The sequence below is a fragment of the Cynara cardunculus genome (genome assembly GCF_001531365.2).
Source record: "Cynara cardunculus var. scolymus isolate 2C chromosome LG 2, CcrdV1, whole genome shotgun sequence".
Taxonomy (NCBI): domain Eukaryota; kingdom Viridiplantae; phylum Streptophyta; class Magnoliopsida; order Asterales; family Asteraceae; genus Cynara; species Cynara cardunculus.
Window position 1 is genome coordinate 34,771,501 of NC_037529.1, and position 8,713 is coordinate 34,780,213.

Genomic DNA, 8,713 nt, shown 5'->3' on the forward strand with positions numbered 1-8,713 from the left:
CTTAACTTTTTCTATCTTTTCTTTATATTCTCGATGCAAAGTTTCATTACATTTCACATTAACATAATTCTGAAGTTTAAAGTTCTTTTCCAGCTCAGCATACTTTGCTYTMAAYTCTTGATTCTCCTTCATTAGAATATCTGCCATTTTAAAAAAAATTGATCAGTTAAGGATCTATGCAGTGAAATCAGTGAAAAAGAATTACGAACAATTAAGCTCAAAAAGAATAGAAAAACACAAACACTGAAAACACACACAAAAACAGATATACGATGATCCAAAAATAAAATCTAAACATAAACAAACTAAGAAACCAAACACAGTCCAAAACAATAATTCCAAGTCCAAAAACTAAGTTTAAGTCCAAATCAAACAATAACAACTCTTTACAATACAGATATTACACTTTTATAAAAAATGATCTATCTGCTCTCGAAAGTGTATCCAAAAATCCACTTGTATTCTTCTCTTATCAGTTCACTTGGGTTGTTGTGACTTGATCTTAATCCCAGAAAACAAAGGCTTTCAAATCTGTTAAATCTGTCCAAAACCAATCCTTGCTATGTYTGAAAACCTTCCAAAGTGTACTTTGATTTACCTGACACAAAAACAGTTGAACAGTCAAATCAATAACACAGTTAGACTGCTAGCTTGAACAATATAGCCAATTCTGTTCCAGTCCTCAAGTTCACAGCACAGATAATGCACAATATTAACTATCAATATTAACTATCAAAACTGCATCTGTTTCAGACTTCTAATAGCAATACTAAACAATAAAACCTGTTTTCAGCATGCAACAATACTAAACAGTTTACTTCACCTGGGCTGCTGTTTTAGACAGTTTACACAACCTCTAACAGCAAGAACAATCAACTGTCTGTTACTCAAGATAGATACTGCTGTCAAGACCTGCTGTTACAAACACAACAAACACAGTCCCAAAGTGAAGCTGTTGTTTCAGTCTTGTTGCTGTGATACTTGATGTTCTGTTGTTGCTGTTTCAAAGCTAATGTACAAACAGTCCACTATTGTTAAAGCAGCTGTTGTAGAATTGTGTAATCTTCAAATCAAAACAGAAACAGAACAGTTAAATCACAAATCTGCTCAAGATTAGTAATCAGCTTAAATCAAGATAAACAAACAGCAAGTGTATGAACAGATAGTGTTTTGCAATCTGCTGAGCTGCTGTGTATGCACACAGTCAACTTGTACACAACTATTTGTAGCTTCTGATTCAAATCTAGTTATGTTTGTTACTGCTGTTTGTAAGACTGTGGGGCTGCTTCTAAATCTGTTTCAATGCAACCTTGAGCTACTGTTGTAAAACTTCATCTCAAGAAAACCCAAAACAACTCAAATATCAACAATTAACATCTTAAGCACAAAACACAAAACAATGAACAATATCAACAGCAACAATGACCAAGTTCAAATCAAACAATTAAGATTGAAGCAAATACTGTATCAAGATCAACAGCCGCCTGATTGACATCACAAGCACAACAACCAAAAAAAATATTTGGACAATGCAACACTGGAACCTTAAACCCACAGTTTAGGTGAAATCGGATCAACAAATCAAGTAACCAAGCTATACCAATCAAGTAATCAAGGAAAATCTGTGTAGTGACAATGTCCGATTAAAGATGGTCAAACAATTTAAGCTGAAATTGATTAGATTAACTCAGACTGTGATGAATAGATTACTGTTATTAGAAAATTGACACCAAACCAGACAGAACCTAAATCAGACAGTAATCGATTTACCAGATTGAATCAAGAAACAAAGCACAATAAAGAATTCAGGTAAGAGGAAATGAGCGGATTAGAAATCTGGACAGCTCTATGCATAGAAATTCCAAGTACTAAACCGGTCAAATGATAAACTAATCCGATCACAACTCCGGTCAAGAGGTAAACGGTTTAGTTGTAAACCGCTCAAAAATTGAAAACCTAAACTTACCTAAAAACGTCCGGTGTAGCTTAATCCGTTCAAGAAATTACCTCTTCTCCGCTCAAGTTGCGTGCGGTGTAGATGAACACCGCTCAAATGGTGTGTGGTTTACCCTTAGACTTGAAATCGATGGTGAATAATCCGGTCAAGGCTTCTGCAGTTTACCTCTTCTCCGATCACGTGATGTGCGGTTTAGTTGAAGAGTCTGATTGTAAGCAGATCGATGAAGAACAATGTAACCGGACTTCTTATCCGGTCAAAAAATGGGCTTAAAAAGAATTTGGGCCTTTGAAGTTTTGGACGGTTTAACAAAAAGAATGAGAAACTCAAAATACAAAACAGATCAAAAACAATCAAAAACACAAAAACAAAAAAAAAATTAACGAAAAATGGATCAAAAATATTGTTTTAAAAAAATTCAAGAACACGAAAAAAAATTTCAAAACACAAAATCCGATTACATCTTGATAAAAAACGATCAAATCACAAAATTTTGTGAATAACAAAGATTCACAACACGATTCCGAGCATTTTGATCATGTTTTTAACACAAAAACACAAGATTTTTTATGAAAAATCAGATCAAAATCTAAAAAAATCAAGAACACGAAGAACACAAAAAAAATTCAGAAAAAAAAATTCACTTATCTTCAATTTCTTCCTCTGATTTCTTGCATCCTGCTCTGATACCAATTGTGAAGTCCAATTTCACTGATCAATCTTCATTTCTTCATAACAACAATGGCATATTTGGATATTTCATGTAAGAACATCAAGAACACTATTGAGAGGAAAAGTCAAATATTCAATCTCTGGTCAAACTCTCATTTATGTACGTATTACAAAATAAGCTCTCCTACTCTCCAAATTACAAAGGCTACTCCCTATTTATATGGTCAAACTAACTAAACATAGTCAAAGTCAAAACTTCTATAAGAAAGTCAAACACGCTGACTTTTACAATTATAGACTATTTTTAAACTTTCAAGACAAATACAATTAATACTGATTTCTTAGTCCTAACAGTTGGCTTAAGGAAATTGAACTAAATTTGCAGATCAGTAAAAGTGCAGAGGAAGATAAAGTCATGTTTGATGTATCCCGTCTAAGGTCAAGTGCTTTATACTGGTGGGAGGTTTTGTCAAGTTCAGATCCAAACATTCTGAAAACCATGTTATGGGAGGAATTTGTGATAAAGTTTAAAATGAAATATTGTCCTGAAGCAGCAGTACGAAAGCTAGAAGATGATTTTCTTCTTCTAGAACAAGGGAATATGTCAGTTCGTCAGTATACGAAAGTCTTCATGGAACAATCTCGGTTTGCTGAAGCCTACATCATATCTGAAAATAGTAAAGTGAGAAAATACATATGTGGTTTGGAGTCTAATCTCCAAAAATATGTAATATTTAGAAATCCAATGACATTTCAAGCAACAGTTGACGTTGCCGAGATACTGGAACAGGACATCAATCGCCAACCACAAGAAAGAGTTGGAGATAAAAGAAAAGGGGAAGCTACAATGACTGATTTTCGTAGACTAAGATTTATGGAAAGTTTGAATCGATCAATCCCAAGGTTTGCTGATAAGGCATGTACACGATGTCACAAGATACATCAAGGAAATTGCAATACCGAGTCGCGAGTATGTTTTACATGTCAGGAACCGAGAAATATAGCTCGAGACTGCCGAATGGTGCGAAGATTTTTTACTTGTAATTCCTCTCAACATGTAAATGCCGATTGTCCACAAGCTAAGGGAGGAGGGTCTGGTTTTGCTGGAGGTCGAGGATCTGGATATTCTAGGGGCCGAGGATCTGGTTATGTTCCAACAGGTCGTGGGTCAATGGATAATCGTGTTAACCTAAGTGATCGAGGAGAGATAAGACGTGGGGAGTCAAATGCTAAAGGGACAGCCTTTCAGATGACGAGAGGCGAGGAGAAAGAACATCTTGGAAGTGGTGACATGTACATTCCTTGTTAATTCAGTATGTGCCAAAGTTTTATTTGATTCTGGAGCAAATCGTTCTTTCCTATCACCATCGTTTGTTAACTGCGCACATTTAAAATCTAAAGTATTGAGTGAGGGTTTAATTGTGGAAACAGCAAATGATAGTGAAATTTCGATTAAGGAAATGATAGAGGAATGTTTCATAAGTATAGAAGGGTGTGAGGTGCCTATACAATTATTTCCTTTGCCTTTAAGAGAGTTTGATATAATTAAAGGCATGAATTGGTTAGCTAAAAATCAAGCTAACATAGTTTGTGACGAAAAGATGATCCATATAGATTTAACGGAAAAAGGAAAGGTTGCAATTTACGGGGACAGACGAGATCGTTACTCCAGTCTTATCTCAGTTTTAAAAGCTCGGAAATATGTACAAAAGGGATGTGTTAGTTTTCTTTCCTACGCCATAGACATGAAGAAAGAAAAAGAAAAGATGGACGATATCCTAGTCGTAAGAGAATTTCCTAAGGAATTTCCAGAAGACTTGATAAGTCTATCTCCGGATCGAACGATAGAATTTCAGATCGAATTACTTCCTGGAACAGCACCTGTTGCACGTGCATCATACAGATTCGCTCCGTCTCAACTAAAGGAGTTAATGTCACAATTGAAGAACTGTTGGATAAAGGTTTTATCTGACCAAGTACTTCTCCATGGGGTGCGCCAGTACTATTTGTGAAAAAAAGAATGGATCAATGAGAATATGCATTGATTACCAGGAGTTGAATAAATTAACAATCAAAAATAAGTATCATCTCCCAAGAATTGATGATTTGTTTGAACAATTGGTTGGGGCTACTTATTTTTCGAAAACTGATTTACGATCCGATTATCATCAACTGAAGATTCAGAATGAAGATGTGTCGAAAACGGCATTCCGTACACGTTATGGTCATTATGAATTCCTGGTTATGCCATTTGGACTCACAAATGCGCCTGCAGCCTTTATGAACATGATGAATAGGGTGTGTTGTCCCTATCTAGATAAATTTGTGATTGTCTTCATTGATGATATTTTGATATATTCTTGATCGAAAGAAGAGCATGCTCATCATTTGAGATTACTCTTAGAATTGCTGAAACAAGAAAGATTGTATGCCAAGATGTCGAAGTGTGAATTTTGGTTACGAGAGGTTCAGTTTTTGGGACATGTTATTTCGAAAGAAGGCATTAAAGTGGATCCTCTTAATATTGAAACCATTGAAAGGTGGGAAGCCCCAAAGACTCCAACTGAAATCAGAAGTTTTCTGGGATTTGCTGGGTATTATCGTAAGTTTATACAAGATTTCTCTCGTATAGCCACTCCATTAACAAAGATGACAAAGAAGAATGTGAAATATGAGTGGGATGAAGCACAAGCCCAGGCCTTTCAGATATTAAAGTATAAGTTATGCAGTGCACCAATTTTATCCTTGCAAGATGAAATGGAAGATTTTGTGGTATTTAGTGACGCGTCAAAAATGGGTTTAGGTTGTGTACTGATGCAACGTGGAAAGGTAATTGCTTATGCTTTAAGGCAGTTGAAAGATCATGAAAGACAATATCCTACTCATGATATGGAATTAGCAGCTGTAGTATTCGCTTTGAAAATATGGAGACACTATCTATACGGAACGAAATGTCAAATTTTCACAGATTATAAGAATTTACAACATCTGTTCCATCAGAAAGATCTGAATATGCGTCAGAGACGATGGTTGGAATTGGTTAGTGTTGGGTTTAAGTAAGAGCGTTAAAGTTGTATTCAAGTTTCTCCTTTGTGTAGTTTTATATTGTAATAGTGTAGCCTTTACATTTCCGAGTATAAATAGTATTTTCCTTGTAATTGTCATTATGAAGTCATTAGCAGAATTGTAATCAAGATTAGAGCTGTAATTTTCTCTCTATCAATCAAATTAATCTTTGATGATATTCTCTCTACTTTTATGTTCATCTTGATTTTTGAAGATCATATCATGTTTGTATGATTTCTGGACTTCACAATTAGTATCAAAGCAAGCTGCAGCAGTTTTGATTAGAGGATTGAACTGATTTTGTATGATTGCACAATTTTTTCATGAATTTTTTGAAGATTCATCGATCTGGATCATGATGTTCATCACTGTTCTTGAGAGTTCTTCATCCAGATTGGGTTTTTGATCTTAAATCGGTCAATTTTTGAGTGTTATTAGTAAAGATTTACATCGCTAGATTCGTTTTTACATTTCGAACAATCTTGATTCACACTATTTTTTATTTTAAGCAAGTTTTAAACCATTTTTAGTCGAAAATTGATTTTTCATATTCTGGAAAATTTTCTTCAAAACTCATATTTTTTCATGTTTTGATTCAAATTTTTGGTAAAAAGTGTGAAATTTTGTGTTTTTGATTGAATATTAGTCCGATTAAAGCTTGTGCGATTTAGGGTGTTATCCGCTTAACTCTTGTGCATTTAACATCCATGTGATTTGAGTTGTTTGATATAGGTTATCCGGACAACACTTGTGCGGATCATTAAGCAATTTAGCAATTTAGCAATTTAGCAATCCTCCTAGTAAACCGTTGATAACTTGTGCGAATAAGTGTGCGATTTATATAATCCGGCTGGTAAGTCTTTAGTAACTTGAACGGATTAGTGACCGATTTACATAATCCGACTAGTAAGTCGTTGAAGGTTTGTGCGATTTACATAATCCGCTTGGTAAGACTTTGAATTTGTCTACTTGAGCGATTTATAATTGTGATCGTATATACTTTGGTGATTGAACGGAAATTGACTATTTGATCGATTTAATTCTTTGACATTTCATCGATTTGTTTTAAAAAGGACTTATACGTATTTTGACTTGTTGACTTAGTTGACCATTGACTTGTTGACTTGTTGACTTTTTACGTCCGATTTTCATTTTGGAATTTTGACTAAGTGTTGAAAACCTCCGATTTGAGAATTTTAAATCAAATTGAATTTTGTGCCTTATCCGTATTTCATTTTGCATAATCCGTGTGAATTTTGAATTTTTGGTTAAAATCTGGTTAAGTGTTTTGGGTGATTTAAGTTTGCTTGTTGTCCGGACTTCTAATCCGGATAACTTGTAGAATATTCTATCTTGTTGAACGAACTTCCAATCCGGATAAGCTTGAACGGATTACTAATCCGGATAAGTCTTTGTGCCTAAATTGTTCAAAGTGTTGAATGTGTGCGAAGTTTTGTTTACATATTATCAGATATATTTTTGTAAACTGATCTTTAATTCAAACTTTGAACTGCAGTTGATCCTAATTCATACAAATTGATACGATGAGTTCACGAGAAGCAATGGCTATTGGTACTGATACCAAGCCACCTGTTCTATTTCGTGGTGATTACAATCAGTGGAGAGACAGATTTCTGAATTTTATTGAGAGAATGAAAGAAGGTGATCTAATAATGAAATCTTTAATGGAAGGTCCTGCTGAATTCTTCCTAGAGGTAGAGGCTGATATAGTAGCAGGCTTACCTGCACAGAGAGTTCCTAAACTAAAGCGTCATTATTCAACTGAAGAAAAGGAGAGAGCTCATGCTGATGTGTTGTGCAAGTCGTATATGATGCAAGCACTGACTAATGATATTTACACCAGTATTGACAGTCATAAATCATCAGGTCACAGCATGTGGATTCAAATCGAAAAGATGATGATGGGTTCGAAAGTGGGAACTCAGCTGAAAATCACTAACTTTATTTCAGCCTATGAAGAATTCAAGGCYAAAGAAGGTGAAAGTCTTGATGATGTTTACCATAGGCTTGCCAGACTGCTAAATGAACTGACAAAGAATGGAATCTCTAAAACTACAATAGAGATTAATGTTAAGTTTCTTAACAATCTCCAGTCATAGTAGAAACCATTTGCCAATCATATCAGATTCAATAAGCAGTTATCTGATATTGATTTTCATGAAATCTATGAAACTCTGAAACAAAATGAGCAAGATGTTTTGGAAATTCGAAATTCTAAGAAGAAAGAAAAAGAAGTTGCTGATCCTTTGGCTCTTGTATCTGAGAAAAAGGAAAAGAAATCTAAAAGCAGATCTGGAAAGCAAGTAAAGGAAGTTAGTTAGTCAAGTGAGTCTGAAACAGAAGACAGTAACAGCTCAGATTCAGTTTCTGAAATGTCAGAGATCAAACAGGCAATGGCAATGCTGACTAAGGCATTCCAGAAGAAATTCTCAAAAAGACCACACTCGAACAATCAGAGATTCTCGTCAGGTTCAAAATATGAATACAAAGACAAGTTTGGCGAGAAGAAGAAGTATGAAGAGAAGAGGTTCGAGAAGAAATATGAGAAAAAGCCGGAAGAAAAGAAGAATTTTACCAGAGGTGCAGTTGATGAGAACACAAAGTGTTATAACTATGGTAAGCTAGGCCACTTTGCTATAAATTGTAGGAAGCCGGTAAATCGTGATACCGACTACTACAAGAATAAATTTCTTCTGTCCAAACAAAGAGATGCCGGCAAAGCACTTATGGCTGAGGATGAACACTGGTTGAATCTGACTAACGAAGAAGAAGAAACTGAAGATGTTGCACATGTGTGCTTGATGGCTAAAACAGACAATGATTTGTCAGGTGAAGAAGAAGAACAGATGAATGATGAGGTATTACATCAATCATGCATTAAACAGATGAAAAAGATGATGCTTAAAATTCAAACTTTCCAGCAAGAATTAAAATCAGAAAAATTGCGTTCAAATAATTTTGAAGATCAATTAAAAACGCAAAAAGAAAAATATACCA